Here is a 16,673-nt window from a genome sequence, read left to right on the forward strand (position 1 = left end):
TGTAATTTATCCAATTGGTTGGTGTGTTGACTTCATTTAAATCACTGCCCATCTCCAGTTACTGTTTTGGGGGTATTGTTTGTGCACTTTGCTTTTCACAAATCGCATATCTGACTGCAGTCTCTTAAAAAACTACTGGATAAACCTAGTAATCTTCTGTAATTGGTGAGATAAGGATTTTGAATGCAGTTGCATTATGGTTGAAGCACAGATCTTGCAAACCATTTACTATCCATATCTGCTGGACACGAAGCTAACATAAAAGCATCATTGGAATATACCAGTGATGTGTATATATAGGTTATCTTTCTATTTCTCCCCTTATTGTTTAATAACCTTGGCAGTTCTAAATTAAAACAAGGCAAGAGCAATTACTCGGCTGTTGCTTCATTACAAGTAGGATCTCATGTATACATGTGAAACAAGAACAGATTTTCTACTCCACAGCCTTGGTTTCTAGATATTATCACAGCATATTAACACAATGGAAATACTCCTGAGGACATAGAAGGCAAGGCTTTACTTATATAAGAAACACTGAAGCCAAGAATACTTTGAATAAAAACCCTGCAGCAAAAGTAGTAGAGAGGCATTTGGATGTGCACGCAAATCGTTTATCCATTATCTAACATGACGTTTATTTAAAAACTGAAGTTTTCCAGAGCATTTTGATGTGCACGCAAATCTCATGGGCAAATATTTTTTGCTTATATAGAAACTATAAATGCCAAAATAACTATTTAAGAGAGTTTAGTAATCCTGGTTAAATTAGCCTGTTCAATAAAGATGCACGAGGGTGGTAATTGTTGCAATCTATTTTGGAATTGGCGTGCAGAATTAAAAGGTTACTTGCAGACACCATGGGATAGAATTTTTGTAAGTATCTCAAAATCATTTACCACAACCAAAGTGGCTTCCCCTCATTTCTCTCCCACCCACTGAGGCCCACTTTGCTATCACTGTATATTCGTAACCTACACATGGGTGGACAGAGAATAATCTCAATGGTAATGAAAAACATCACAAGAAGCACAGCAATGGCTCTGGGGAGAACCTCCTCTCCCCCAACCTCCCACTTGCCCAATGCACACACATTACACTTAAACACAGAGCATGGTTTATTTGGCTACCAAAAAAATATTCTCAATGTTTTTGGAAAATACTCAGGATGATTTAAAAAAAGAGTAAAAAGGTCTAAAAAGATGGAATGCGTGGTTGTAAAGCTGGCAAAAATCTCAGGTCCCAGTGTTTATACATCAATCACAAAGTCATCACAATTTATATGGAGACACTTTGATAGTCGCATGGAAATTGATTCAATCGTAACTTTCAAAAGGAAATTGGATACATTTTTGAAAGAGAAAATATTCCAGGGCTCAAAAGTGCCCATCTAGACTGAAACTATAAATCACATGATACCATCCCCAAGTTGTAAAGAGAAATCTGAAGACTTGTGAAAATGCTATTTCACATAATTGACAACTACTCACTACATTATGCATTTCAGTATCTTGCCACTTGGTTTTCAAATAAGTAAATGTAACGAATCAGTACAGTATTGTCTTCATACACAAATCTTGTTTACTAAAAAAAAATAACGACATTATGGGTTTTTTGGATGATCTCCAGTGAGGAACTCAAACCTCGGAATAGATGGTTCATATTTGGTGCATTAACTAATACAAATGTCATATGCATGCATACATTTCTGTGGAATTCAGGTTCAGTTTCTGCACGAAAATTACTTTTTGTAAATAAAGTTGTGCAAAAAATCCCAAACTATTCTTTTTTTTTAAATGAACTAAAACAAATTCTTATTTGTAGTTATATTGGACATTTCAAGAACCCTAGGTGCTTTAAAGCTGAACACTTTTAGATGCATTGTCACTGACGTTGATGTAGGAAATGTTGGAGCCAATATACACACAATGTACACACAACGTGCACAGACAACATCGTGATAATAATGTCTGAAGAAGGGTTTCGGCCCGAAGCGTTGCCTATTTCCTTCGCTCCATAGATGCTGCTGCACCCACTGAGTTTCTCCAGCTTTTTTGTGTACCTTGTGATAATAATAATGTTTTCAGTGACATTAATTGACCGCAGGTCACATCACTGAGGATGCGTCCCAGCACATCTAGAAGATGTATATTTTTCACACTGAAGTCTGGCTCAGCCGGTGGCATCCAGGAATAGACTGGGTGACAATCAAGAATAGTTTGGTGACTACTGGAGAGACAGTCTGTGTCTTTCGTGAGAAAGTCACCCAATAAAGCCACTGGAAGGCCTAATGAACCACCATGGACTAAAAATCCATCAGGCGAGAATAAAATGCTCGGAGAAGGAGAAAGAGGTTCAGCGCCCAGGCCTTGAACCTGGTGAGATACCGGAGGACCCCTGCCAGGACTCACCCCACAGAGACCAGTCCCTCCACGCACTAGAGTCTCCCAATGCCTGCAGAGTAGTTATTAAGATAGCTGATCCGTGGATGGTTGCTGCTGGGGCACAAGTCGGGGCCTGATCAACCCCGGCTGGCTCGCCTGGGCAAGGGTGTCTGATGTTGTGAGACCCGAAACACCCGATGACCCTAGGTCACATCACCAAGGATGCGTCCCAGTGCATCTAGAAGATGTATCTTTTTCACACTGAGAGAGAAATATTGGCCGGGATTTGGGTAAACTAATTTGCTCTTGGTCAAGATTTTTTCTTCAATTCTACTCCAGAGGACAATAGACAATAGACAATAGGTGCAGGAGTAGGCCATTCGGCCCTTCGAGCCAGCACCGCCATTCACTGTGATCATGGCTGATCATCAACACTCAGTACCCCATTCCTGCCTTTTTCCCCATATCCCCCGACTCTGCTATGTTTAAGAGCTCTATCCAACTTATCTTGAAAGCATACAGAGAATTGGCCTCCACTGCCTTCTGAGGCAGAGAATTCCACAGATTCACAACCCTATGTGTAAAAAAGTTTTTCCTCATCTCCGTTCTAAATGGCTTACCTCTTATTCTTAAACTGTGGCCATTGGTTCTGGACTCCCGTAACATTTGGAACATGTTTCCTGTGACTAGCGTGTCCAAACCTTTAATAATCTTATATGTTTCAATAATTTACCCTCTCATCCTTCTAAATTCCAGAGTATACAAGCCCAGCCGCTTGTAAAAAGATTTAACATCACATTGTAAAGAAAATACATCTGTCTGTGTTGTGCATTCTCAGTCCGATTGGTCTAGGTAATATGCTCATGTCTCTGGAAACAGATACAATCGGAAACTTTCAGTTTTGGACAAGAAAGTTATTGGCCTTTCCTATTTATGCAACATCAATTTTTTTCTAACAATGCACACAAAAAGGTTTCGACTTTGTTCCAATTAACAGTCTTTCTTTTGTAATAATCTCCTGTGTAAAACCAAATATTTGGTATCCATAAAGATTTTTAGATTTTTTAAATTCTGCCCATCACATGAAAAATGGTCCTTAATGAACAAATGTATTTACATATTCATGAGCAGCAAACCATAAGTCTTCAAGATAGCCACCACAGATTCATTGCAAGTATGAAACTCGACAGGTTATTATCCGTTAGAGATTAGTTTATTTTATTTTCAACCACCAAATTGTTCCAAATATAGAGTTTCTCAATCCCCCCTACTTTTAATTGAACCTCATTGTTCTGGAGTTTAGCAATTAACATGTGTTTGGGTCATGGCATATGGCTTGAAGTATTACATCAGAGAAGTATTATGAACTCCATACAAGATCTGTATTTTCAGTATCATTACATCATAAGAAACAGGTTTCATACATTAAAATAAAGCTCTCAATAAACAACAACAACAGCAGCAACAACTCTCATTCAAAGAATCTCGTAGTTTACTAACAGACTGATGGATGAACTAGCTGCATCTCATGCACCCACCCCCCACCCTCCGTATAAAATTATACATCACAAATCATTGTTTTGTTTTTAATGAAATAGGCTGTAAATTGCTTTTTTTTTAAGTAAATAGTTTGCAAATTGCTTTGATATTCTCTGCTCATCTCAACACTACTTTCAGTGGGTCTCAAAATCATTTGTTTCTTTCATTTCCATGGCACATTACACAAAGCAGGTCTAACTGCCGTCTACTTCATTGAACCAAGCATCGACCTATTTTTGAATCTGCAGCAAGCAGCTTTGCATACATGCGTGTTAATCACAAATACCATGTTGTTTTTCTAAGTGTTTACTAATGCCATCTTAAATAAGACGAAAGAGGACCCTTGCACATACTTAGAAATATGTTGAGAATAGAAATGAAACAACTTACTGGTCTTGGAAAAAGCCAGGAATTTTGAAGAGGAAGTTCTAGCTCAGCTAAATGACTTGCAGCTGCAAGGCAGATGTTGATACGAATTGTGGGACCCAAAACCACATCATGAATGTTTAAACATTTTTTCTAAATTCCTTAAACTCTACGCTCTCTCGGACTTTTCGCTGATGCGCATATATAATTAAAGCTAAAAATCTCACTTGAAAAATATACCTTTACCCAAGAATATTTTTCATAAGATATCAACTTTTTGATTATTATGCTTTGAGTTAATTCCATGTACAAAAACAACTTAGAGAATTTGAAAACAAAAACATGGCATTTAACACATTCAATTATGTAATAAGTGATTTATATTATATATAATCTCCTACAGGATTAAAATTAAAAATGTTATAACTTCAGAGAGATAATGATACCGAATTTGATTAGAATTTCTCCTGACACAATAAATCAAGTCATCAGTGATCCTCCAAGCAATTAAGTTTGCTCAAATGTAAACAGGTCATATTTAAAGTTATTGATATGGTTTTAACTAGTGAAATAGTTCCTGTTACAGTGAAGGTCAGAACATTTGGTGGAAGGGGAATCAGTTTAGACGAGTAAACAGGTGTGATATGTGACAGGGACTAGTTAAGAAATGGGAAACAGAATGTTAATGGGTGGTTCAAGTTGGCCGTGAATATTGGAATAGTGGCCAAAGTATTTAGGTATTATGACTCTCAGAAGAAGGTGCCTCACTAAACATTGGTAAACTAGATTCAAGGGTCATTTCAAGAACTTGAGACCAGTGGTGTTCCCCAAGGGAGCTGTGTTTGGGCCCAACCTTTTCAAAATTTATGTCAATGATTTTGACGAGGAGCTAAGTTCACTGATGATGCAAATGTACAGAGGACGAAAGGCTCTGGAAGATATATTAATGTGAAGTGAATGGATCTGGGAGACAAAATACATTTCAAAAGGATGAGAAATCATCCACTTTGGTAGGGAAGAATAAAAGGCAAAGTATTGTTTTAAATGGTGAGACAATGGAAGCCGCTGGTGTTCAAGGGGACTTGCATGTCCAAAGCATACAGAGTTGGCTACATGCTAGGAAACAGTGGGTGGTGATAGAAGGGTGTTCATCAGACTGGAGGCTGTGATGAGTGGTGTGCCTCAGGGATCAGTGCTGTGCCCAATGCTGTTTGTCATCTATATCACTGGTTTGGATAAGAGTGTTAAGGGCCTGTCCCACGAGCATGTGACTCCATGCGGCAAGCGCGACCTAAAGGGCCGGTCCCACCAGCATGCGCCCGCATGCGGCAAGCGCGACCAAACCAGAAGCAGAGTCCGCGCGTGACCTACGGCGTCGAGGTGGCTGCGGGCCGTGCAGAATTGTTGAACACAGTCAGTTTTTCTGGCCATCGGCCCCGCGCGATGTCGAGACCAGCTCCACACAACTCCATACGGCTCCAGCGATCGAAGTGGGACCGGCCCCGCGAGGCCGTATGGCTCAAGCGACCACGTTAGGTCGCGCTGGCCGCATGCAGGGACATGCTGGTGAGACCGGCCCTTTAGGTCGCACTTGCCGCATGGCATCGCATGCTCGTGGGACAGGCCCTTTAGTTTGCAGATAACATCATAAATAGATAGTGAACGTTATTCCAGTATGTTGGGTCTATCTTCAGTGTAAACCAGTATCTGTAGTTCCTTCTTACTCATAGATAGTGAAAATGGTTATCAAGAATGACTGCAGAACCTGGACAATGGTGAATGGATTTTAATTCAGGCAAGTGAGAGTTGTTGCATTTTGGCAAGTCAAACCAGGGCAAGACTTTCGCAGTAAACTGTAGGGGCCTGAGGAGGGTGTTAGAACAGAGGGACATATGAGTACTAGTACATGGTTTCCTTGTCCAACATGTTCCACAGGAATGGAGGAAAATTAGTCAAATTTACATTTTTACAACCAAATTAAAATACAAGTAATGAAAAGTATACCATTTTTAAAACTGATGAATAATGTTAATCACTTTTAATCAAAACATAGTTCATTTATTTAATGGTCAATAAAACGGAATGATAAAGTTGTTACCTCTGCTAGACATGGTTAAATGACATCAACACACAATAAAAGATTTTACATTGCAATAATGTTTAACAATCAAAGTTGTAGATCGTTATTCAAGGTAGTTTAATTACAAAGAATAACCATTAAACCCAGTGTTGGTGAATAATGAAAGCATTGTATTAATTAAGTGCAGTACTGAACATGCCCCACAGCTCACGGCATATGCACAGAACATGATGCCAAATTAATCTACTACGCCCTTGTGCCTTCATTGCCTGTATATTCAAGTGCCTATGCATAAGCTTCTCAAGTGCCACCTTTGTATCTGCTACACTACCAACCATATTGATGTTATTTAACCCTAGCTGTGCATTCCAGCCACCTACCACTCTGTGTACAAAAACGTGTCCACACCTCCCCTTTAGATTTTCCAACTCTGACCTTAAAGCTACACCTGGTGGTATTTGGCATTTCCACCCTGGGGAAAAAAATCTGATGGTCTACCTTATCTATGACTCTCATAATGTTGTAATCTCTTATTAGGTCTCCACTTAGCCTCCAAATGCTCAAACTTCTCCTAAAAGCAAATACCCTCTTATTCAGGCAGCATTCTGCCTCCTCTCTACATCTTTCCTGCAATGAGGTGACAAAAAATTAAACATAATACTCCAAATATGGTCCAACCAAAGTTTAATAAGCTGCAACTCAACTTCCTGACTTTTATAATCAATGTCCTGACCGATGAAGGCAAGCATACCACATGCTCTCTTTACCACTATCTACTTGTGTTGCCACTTTCAGGGAACTATGGACTTGGATCCCCAATCTCTCTTTAATTCAATGCTGGTAAGGTTCTTGCCATTGACTGTACACTTTCACTTACATTTATTTAGTTCTGTTTATTATCGTTACATATATTCAGATAGAGATCTGAGATATTCAGATAGTATAAAGCTTCATTTTGCTTGCTCTGCTGTCAAATCATACTATGAATACAATCATAGCATTGTATTGCTATACTACACTATGATTGTACTCAGAGTACAATGGTAGTGGATTATAGTGGATAATATGCAGTAATAGATCTTTTTGGCACAGCATGCAAAGAGTTGCCACACTCAGGCGCAATCTTGCATCCATGACTCCTGAAGTCTCTGGAATCCTGGCAGTACTGGACATGTGGGAATAGCTAAGATACAGGTGTTGGCCTGGCCCAGCATGATGCCGTTTGTTCCTTTCATGACTGTTACCTCTCTGTGCAGTTGCTACAGACTGCGCGCAAGCTGCTGTTCCACCTGCCAGCTGTAGGGCTTCCAGCGACTGCCATGCCTTCCTGCTCCAACACCACGACATGTGACCCTGCAATCAAGCCTGCAGCAGCCCCTCTGCCTACTCTCTCTTCTATAAATAAAAGAGTTCTGAATACAAACTACCAATTTTTTTTACATTAGGTATTTACAGTCCAACTACACAAGTGGCAGTTTCTAGCTTGGAATATTTACTACAATTGTCTGATTTAATGAAAACCTCTTCAGCTATCAAGAGATAAATGGAGTAAGATAGGACCTTCCAAAAATCACAATTTGTGTTTTGGTTCAGTGTTCAGCTGTGATCATCATGTATGCTGCAGAGATCTAAAGTTTGAGCAGTATGGGGTGTATCATTAAATGTGCCCTTCAACTTCAGATTGTTGAATTGTACTAACTGAACCACTGTCACGGGGAAATGTAAAAATCAATGTTATAATTACTGATAAAATCAACGATAAAGTAACCTTTTAACTTGGTTGTTTGTACATAATAATGATATTCAATAACTTGCAAATTTTCCAAACCAGAAGAGAGAGAAATTAATGATATTTTGTTATTAAGATACAATAGAGCAAAAACAATTTCAGGTCGTTCATAAATCACAGCAACTGATCAAAGTAGGTAATCAATGTTGTTAATGCAAGATTCATTCAGCAATCTGTTAAGTTTCAAGTGAAATTTTTTCCCGGGTTTGGTCTGTACTTTTGACACATTTTTCACTAGTTTCATTCAATGGTTCAATGGTACTTTATTGTCACATGCACCAAGGTAAAATACTTGCAGAAACAAGGAACTGTGCAGAAACTGGTTTACACAAAAGGACACAAAGTGCTGTTGAAACTCAGCGGTCAGGAAACACCTCTGGGTTGGGAACCTCAGACATACTGTAATCATACAGTAATAAAAACTTTACCATACATAGGCTCAATCATCTAAGTGCAAGAGCGTAAGAACAGTAGATTACACTGAGACGGTGCAAAATAGCTGATCTACAAGTGACTTTCTTTAGACTTTAGAGATACAGCGTAGGAAACAAGACCTTTGGCCCAACGAGTCCACACAGACCAGTGATCACCCCATACACTAGCGCTATCCTACACACTAAGGACAACTTACAATTTACCAAAGTCAATTAACCAACAAACCTGGACATCTTTGGAATGTGGGAGGAAACCCACGTAGTCACAGGTAGAACTTACAAACTGTGTACAGGCAGCACCCGTAGTTAGGATCAAACCCGAGTCTCTAGCACTGTAAGGCAATAGCCCGACTGCTACGCCACCGTGCCTCATCCTGTCACATACTGCATTTCATAGTGAGAACATACTGTTAATGTAATGGCACAAAATTCATTAAAATGGATCATAGATAGCTTGACGAAAATACATATCCAGGAACCGAACAGGATTAAGAGAAAAATAGGCAAGTAAAATTAAAAATAAGAAGGAAATGAGGAGGGTAAAAGGCTCTTGCAGATAATATCAAGGGGAATCCAAAGAGATTTTATGTTGATCTAAGAGATGTATTAGTTCATGAGGGAGTTTGGGTGAATTCACTGAGCCTTTTACTGAGAATAGGTGAATCAAGAAGAGAGGGCATAGGTTTAAGGTGAGAGGGAAGGATCTGATGGGAATCCGAACAACTTTTTCCGCAGTGGGTGGTGAGTATATGGAACGAACGGCCAGAGATGGCAGTTGAGGCAGGCGAGGGATGTGCAATAACAATTAAAAGACATTTGGACAGGTAGATGCTGATGAAAGGTTCCGAGAAAGATTGGCCAAATGGGATTAGCGAGGTGGGGAATCTTGGTCGGCATACAGAAGCTGGGACAAAGGGCCAGTTTCCATGCTTTATCACTCTATGACACACAAGATAAAAGTCCCCAACTTGATACTACCATTAGGTATGTTGTGCACTTACACCACTCTCTGCTCACTCAAATTATATTGGGTTGCTTGATCTTAAAAACACCATTCATCTGCAAAGCGAATATATTTATAAGCAATGAATGTTGTGGTAAGGAATCCATTTTCTTTCTGAAGAGGCAGAATGAGTGGGCCAGAAACATTTTGGAAAATCTACTATGTTTTAAGAAATTAGAAGTTGATGTTTCAATAAAGACAAAGAAAGAAACTATTTTTATTGCCAAAATGATGTTGAAATGGCTGAACAAATAAACTTATTCACACACGTTATATGGGCATTTTCACAATGTAAAGCAAATAAAGTATTGAAGAAGTGAAGTAACTCAATTAGACACTGATTCCACTCCTGTTCTCAATGTGAATCCATGCACCATTTAATCTTGACAATATGAAATACTCTGTAATCCAAAACCATGGGTTATTTTAAATGTTACTAGTGAAAAATTTCATATATGCATGCCCTTAAACCTGAAACAGTTTTATCCTAACATACAATTAAAAAAATGAAGACAGAGTTCTCTGTCCTTTAGGAAGATTAGTTTATTCAAGTCTGCAAATGCAGCGTTTGGAGAGGTGGCAAAGTGCCATTTGCAATGATCCAAATCATGTCAAAAGATAACCCCCAAAAGCAACAATCTCTGGAGGCATAAAAAGAAAACCCACATGCATTCATTTATACATTTGAGTATATTTATATTTAAACAAATATTTACTACTCCACCTTGTAAAATTTGTTAGCTGACAATATTTTTCAAATATGCTGGATCGCTCTCGGATAGAGCCTTTGATGTCCAAGATGCAGAGAACAGGTTTCTGCTATTTTCCATATTTTGTTTTTTTCCCTCAGTCCCCATGTCTGCAGTGGAAGCCTTCTTTGACTCAGCTATTGCAGAGAATGTTTTCCAAGCAGCTCCTGAAAACTAATTCCCAATGGCCGGTGACCTTGTGTATATTTGGTCCACGTGCAGGCAGATGATCGATCCATTTCCAAGACTATGATCACTGTCCTGTTGTCTTCTCAAACCAAGCAGGAACCCACTTTTGTGCAAAACAAATTAATCTCCAGGTACACAACTCCTCACCATTGAACATCTCTCATGACATTTCTCAATTTTTAATGGTTTGTTCCACATTTTATTTGCAAATTAGAAATGGAAAAATCTAATGAGCAACTCAGCAGGAGATTGTCAACTTGTGGACTGTGGTGTAATTTGGTAACAAAAAGAAACTCAGATACTTTAGTTTCAATGCTCCCTTCCTTCATTTTCTTCATTCATTCTCTAAACAACTTTCTCCATTAATATATTAGAATAAAATGAGGCAATTATAACATGATCTATGCAATTTCACAAACTCAATTTCCACATTCATGAAGCAATTTCCATTGTCTGATACCATTGTGTGATGTAATCCATCAACTTTGAAAGTTCAGGTAAAGAACAACACAAGTACCTTCTGATCAGTTAAATTAGTTGGGGCAGGTGCATTGGTTTTAATCTTTTGTAGTTGTGAGTACTGTTCATAATTTGCCAAGTACTTCCCGCAACTTGCTTCTCCATTCCGCCATTTGCCTAAATGCTCCAAAAATTCTTCCAAATTCCCTGTTTGTTAATCTCTAGTCATTCCCATAAAGATATTATACAGCCGCTCTGGGGATGTCCTGCAACAGCTGGTTCGCTTAAAAATAGCTTGTACAGAACATTCCCGGAGAGTTGCTCATGTTAGGAACAAGACCTTGTTAATAGTAAAAAGATTAGATTACTCCTGTTACACTTGGTCATGAAAATCCAAATGTAATGACCTGCTGTCCTTCACAGTAGATGGAGATGTAGAGGTCAACATCAACTCCCGAATCGGTAAAGCTGCATCAGTCTTCAAACGAATGCAGCCAATATGATCTAGTGGCGGGATATCCAAGGTGCTAAAAGTCAAGGTCTTCTAGTCCGTCGTCCTCCCTACAGCCCTCTATGACAGTGAGACATGGAAAATCAATGTGAAGATGGAAAAGAAATTGCTGCTTGAGGAAGATCCTAAAGACTAGCGACAGAGGCCACATCACAAACGAGGAGATCTACCGGGAAACTACAACAACGCCTCTCAGCCAGGACATAGAGGGACGCAGGATGAAATCTGCAGGACATGTACTCAGAATGTCACCAGAACGTGCGCCTAAGATAGCAATGACATGGCAACCTGATAGAAGAAGGTAAGATGCCGACCAAAACTCAGATGGAGGCAAACATTCCAGAAGGATTTGGGAGCCCGGGCTGCAAACCTATCGAGGGTGGAAGAGAAGATGTCGTACATGACCGAACAGAATGGCGAAAGCTTGCTGCTCAATGCACTCAAGAGTGTGGGAGGAACTAAGTCTAAGTAAGTTAAGGGCCTGTCCCACTTGGGCGTCATTTACGCGACATCGTAAAAATTGGTTGGCGCGTCGTGACATGCTCGTGGTGAGGCGTGGTGGCGTATGCAGTGATGCGCAGTAATGCGCGGCACCCCAGGATTTTGGAGTACTCAAAATCCTCGCGCGCCACATGCGTGACATATCTCTTGCACACGCCGACGTACTGATGGTGTATGCTGACATACTGACGGCGTACGTGTAGTGCGTGGTGACGCATGGTTATGCACGGTGATGCACGAACATTGCCTATGCTAATTTATTAAGCGTCACCGTGCGTCATCGTCCATAACCGTGCTCCGCCCATACGCCATCAGCGTGTCATTTGCGCGTCATTTGAGCGCCGCACCATGTGACCACCCGGGTATAAAGCGCGCATAGTTTTGCAATTTTTTCACTGGGAAAATCCTTGCCACGGAGATCGGACTAAGTACAAACGACATCGCAAATGGCTCCCAAAAGATGCAGGCCCTCAAGAGAACTTGGGGCTCGACTGCCGTACTGCTAGACGATTTTCGCGTGGCTGTCGCGTAAATGACCCGCAAATGACGCCTAAGTGGAACAGGTCTTTAAGTGTCCGAAAACACAACATTTCAAATTAATCTTCTCGACTAGGTCAAACCCGTCATCTGGCATTCACCATAAATCTAATGGATTCATCACGTTTTAACTACCACCATGTCACCGCCTATTCAGAATACTCAACGGCACAGTGGCGTAGCGATAGAGTTTAATGTCTTACAGCTCCAGACACCCTGGTTAAATCCTAACTATGGGTGCTGTCTGTACGGAGTATGTACGTTCTTCCTGTAACTGCATGGGTTTTCTTCGGTTTTCCTGCCACACTCCAAAGACGTACAACTTTGTAGGTTGATTGGCTTCTGTAAAATTGTCCCTAGTGCGTAGGATATCCTTGTGTATAGGATGGTCGCTGGTCTGTGCGATCTCGGTGTGCTGAAGGGCCCGTTTCAGTGCTGTATCTCTAAAGTCTAAAAAGTCTAAAGTCAAACGGTTCAATAATATCCTCTACAAAAAGCCTGTGATTTGCCATCTCCAATTTTTATTTCTCTACTTACGTCTTGGAGAACCATGGTGAAGTGTCAGGATCAATATGAAATTTAATGGGTGTTATTCAAAATGCCCAACTCATCTTTGGACTCATGCATTCTTAGCATCAAGTAATGATCCAGCCTCCTCCATTTTTGCAACATGAATGTTCCTGCACCCCAGGGGATTGACTTTAGCCAGTACCTTCCCAACAGGTTTTGCCCAAAACCTGCACCAGCTACGAGTGGTGACACAAGGAACTATCTCCATCTTCAGTTCAAACTAGCTTGTGCAGTTCCACACTACACACTGGTACAGAGATGTTATAGGGAGTGTAGGTAGACACAAAATGTTTGAGTAACTCAGCGGGACAGCATCTCGGGAGAGAAGGAATGGGTGACATTTCAGGTTGAGACCCTTCTTTTGCCTCAACCCGAAATGTCACCATTCCTTCTCTCCTGTGATGCTGCCTGTCCCGCTGAGTTACTCCAGCATTTTGTGTTTACCTTTGATTTAAACCAGCATCTGCTGTTCTTTCATACACATGTTCTAGGTAGTATGCTGTTTAACCATATGCTACAAACCTGGAACTCTCATCCATTAGTATAACTTGCAATTTCCCCTCTTATAACCTATAATGGGAGATAAACAATGTTCTGAGATGAAAATACTTGCCATTACTTTTTATAATAAGTGTCACTTTAAAAAAAACACAGACCAAAGATTGGATATGGTGAAACAATCAACTGAAGATCAAGTAAACGGAATCAGTCTGAAATAAATTCCATTTAGAGATTGTGATGAGAGAATATTTTGTTCCTTTAACTTGACAAGCAAAGAATAACAACAAGGAGGCAGAAGTCCTAAAAAACCTCCAGCTTTCTAATCAAAGATTGCACAGTGAATTCAAAAAACAGAAGCAAAAAGGGATATTATTTATTTTTGTTTTTGAGGTAGTAATGAAGTGCTTCAAGAGGCTGGTTATGGCACACATCCTGCCTCAGAAATGACCTGGATCCAATTCAATTTACAAATCGCCACAACAGCAGAAGTTCTTTCATTCTATGCTGGACCATCTGGATTATAGGAACACATACGTCAGGCTGCTGTTCATCAACTACACTTTGGCATTCAACACAATTGTCTCCTCCAAATTCATGACCTAAGCATCTGTACATCTGTACAATGAGGGGGGGGACCTCACTGAAACATACAGAAAAGTGAAAGGCTTGGATAGAGGCATGGATAGAGTGGAGAGAATGTTTCCACTAGTAGGAGAGTCTAGGACTAGAGGTCAAAGCCTCAGAATTAAAGGACGTTCTTTTAAGGGCCTGTCTCACTTGGACGACCTAATCCACGAGTTTAGAAGACCCTAGACGAGTTTAAAAAAAATGTCAAGGTCGTGTTGACTCGCCGAAGTAAAAGACCTCCTACGACCTGATACGACTATGTCCACGACCTCCTATGAACCCCCTCAACCTCAATCTTCCACACCCAAGACCAATTACGACTAGCTACGATCACATGAAAATTATCACATGATAAAATGATGTCATGTTTGCAGGTTTTTTTCTCGGTCAAGTCACCGACCTATGACTACCTACGACTACCTACGACTACCATCACGACCTACTACAACCTACCTACAAGTAAAAAGTGTCAATTTTTTCCATGCCGACCTTTTTTTTTTTACTCATGGTCATTTTTTATCAGGCTGGAAAAAGTGCTGCGACCTACTTGAGGCCACAAGTACGCGGAGACCACTCACGAGCATGAGGAAGAGTTACGAAGACCTCCTACGACCTCGTGGTGACCATGCTGCGTGTATGAGTCAAGGGCAAACTCGGCAGTGATCGCCAATTAGGTTGTGAAAGTGAGACAGGGGTTTTAGGAAGATGGGGAGGAATTTCTTTAGTCAGAGGGTGGTGAAACTGTGGAATTATTTGCCACAGAAGGCTGTAGAGGCCAAGTCAGTGGATATTTTTAAGGCAGAGATAGATTCTTGATTAGTACAGGTGTCAGAGGATATGCGGAGAATGCAGGAGAATGAGGTTAGGAGGGGGAGATAGATCATTCATGATTGAATGGGGAAGTAGGCTTGATGGGCTGAATGGCCTAATTCTGCTCCTATTCCTAATAACCTCATGATCTCTTTGCAATTAGATCCTTGACTTTCTTATTGGTAGACCTCATTCAATGTGGATCAGTAGCAACATGTACTCCTCCATCAACACAGGTGCACCTGAAGGCTGCATGCGTAGAACGTTGCTCTACTCTGCACCTAAGACTACATGACTAAGCACAACCCCAATGCCATCGATAAATTTAACCATGACCATTAAGACATAGATAGAACACATGATCAAGTAGTGCTACAAGAACAACCCCTCTCTAAAAGCTAACAAAATCAAGGAAATAATGGTCACCTTTAAAAGAGGAAAATAAAATAACAATTTAAAAATCAAATTGTTACCTAAAAAAATTCTAGAGATGACATGTCACTTTTCATTGATGGATTGACAGTGGAGAGATTTAGCAGCTTCAAATTTTTGACTGTTAATATCTCGGTTCATCTATCCAGGACCCTGCATGTAGATGTAGTCATGCAGTGCACCAGCGTCTCTACTTTCCCAGAGGTTTAAAAAGAGATTTAGATGTCATTGAATACTCTAACAAACCTCTACTGATGCGCTGTAGAAAGTTTCCTGGCTGGTTGCATCATGGCCTGGTAGTCATTCCAATGGACAAGAACACAAGAGGTTTCAAAGAGTGGGGAACTCAACCTGGTCCACCATGTTCCCTCTTTAACTTTGAAAGCATCTACTTGAGGCATAGTCTCAAGAAAGTTGCACAGTGGTACAACTGGTAGTGCCACTGGCTTACAGTGCCAGAGACCAGAGATCCTCTCACATCACAAATACAGGTACATGTGGGTTTGTGGGTTATTTTGTAGAATGCCACAAGTGTGTAGAGACTAGATGCAAAGGTTACATCTATCATCAAAGATCACCACCATTGAGTCCATGCCCTCCTTTCACTGTTACTATCGGGCAAGAGATACAGAAGCCTGAAGTTGCACACCGCTAGGTTCAAGAATAGCAACTTTCCTACAACAACCGGGTTCTTGAACCAACTCAAACATCTTTAATCCAACCACTGTGACGGAACACCACAAATCACCTCTTGCATTATCATGGACTTGCTTTTTTGCAACTGTGGTTTCCCCAAATGTTTTGTTTTTTTGCAGTTTTTGTTTTTTTAAAGTCTTGCAAACTTTGTGTATAATGTATAATTGTGTTTGTGTGTTGCCCGAATTTATGTGCCTGTGATGCTGATGCAAGCAAGATTTTCATTGCACCTGGACCTCACAGTACTTGCAATTATAATGATAAACATAACTTAATATCTGTGAAATTATGATTCCAGAAGCACACATATTTGTTTTGTTAATGTACCCATGTTCAATAAATGAATGAGGAAAATAATCGACAAAGGTTAACCTTCTTCACGGGGGCAGGAGACGAATGGTTACAAATGTTTTTACCCACTGATTAAAGGATGTTATGGAACAGTCAAAGAATCAGACCTTCACCCACTTGTCCACAAAATCAGCTCTCTGCAATA

At 40.3% G+C, this 16,673-nt stretch overlaps 1 protein-coding gene across 5 annotated transcripts in view; it reads right to left on the bottom strand.

The window, feature by feature from the left end:
* Positions 1-16,673, bottom strand: part of gulp1b (GULP PTB domain containing engulfment adaptor 1b) — a 317,776-nt gene that overhangs the window by 144,658 nt on the left and 156,445 nt on the right. Inside the window, exon 1 of one of the 5 annotated variants that reach the window (XM_055637819.1) lies at positions 4,314-4,393. The exons of the other annotated variants lie outside the window; for them this stretch is intronic. The gene's annotated coding sequence lies outside the window, so the exon portion shown is untranslated. Of the gene's footprint in view, positions 1-4,313; positions 4,394-16,673 lie in introns of those variants that run through there. 5 annotated transcript variants of the gene reach the window in all.

This window comes from Leucoraja erinacea, chromosome 7 (assembly GCF_028641065.1).
Source record: "Leucoraja erinacea ecotype New England chromosome 7, Leri_hhj_1, whole genome shotgun sequence".
Classification (NCBI taxonomy): Eukaryota; Metazoa; Chordata; class Chondrichthyes; order Rajiformes; family Rajidae; genus Leucoraja; species Leucoraja erinaceus.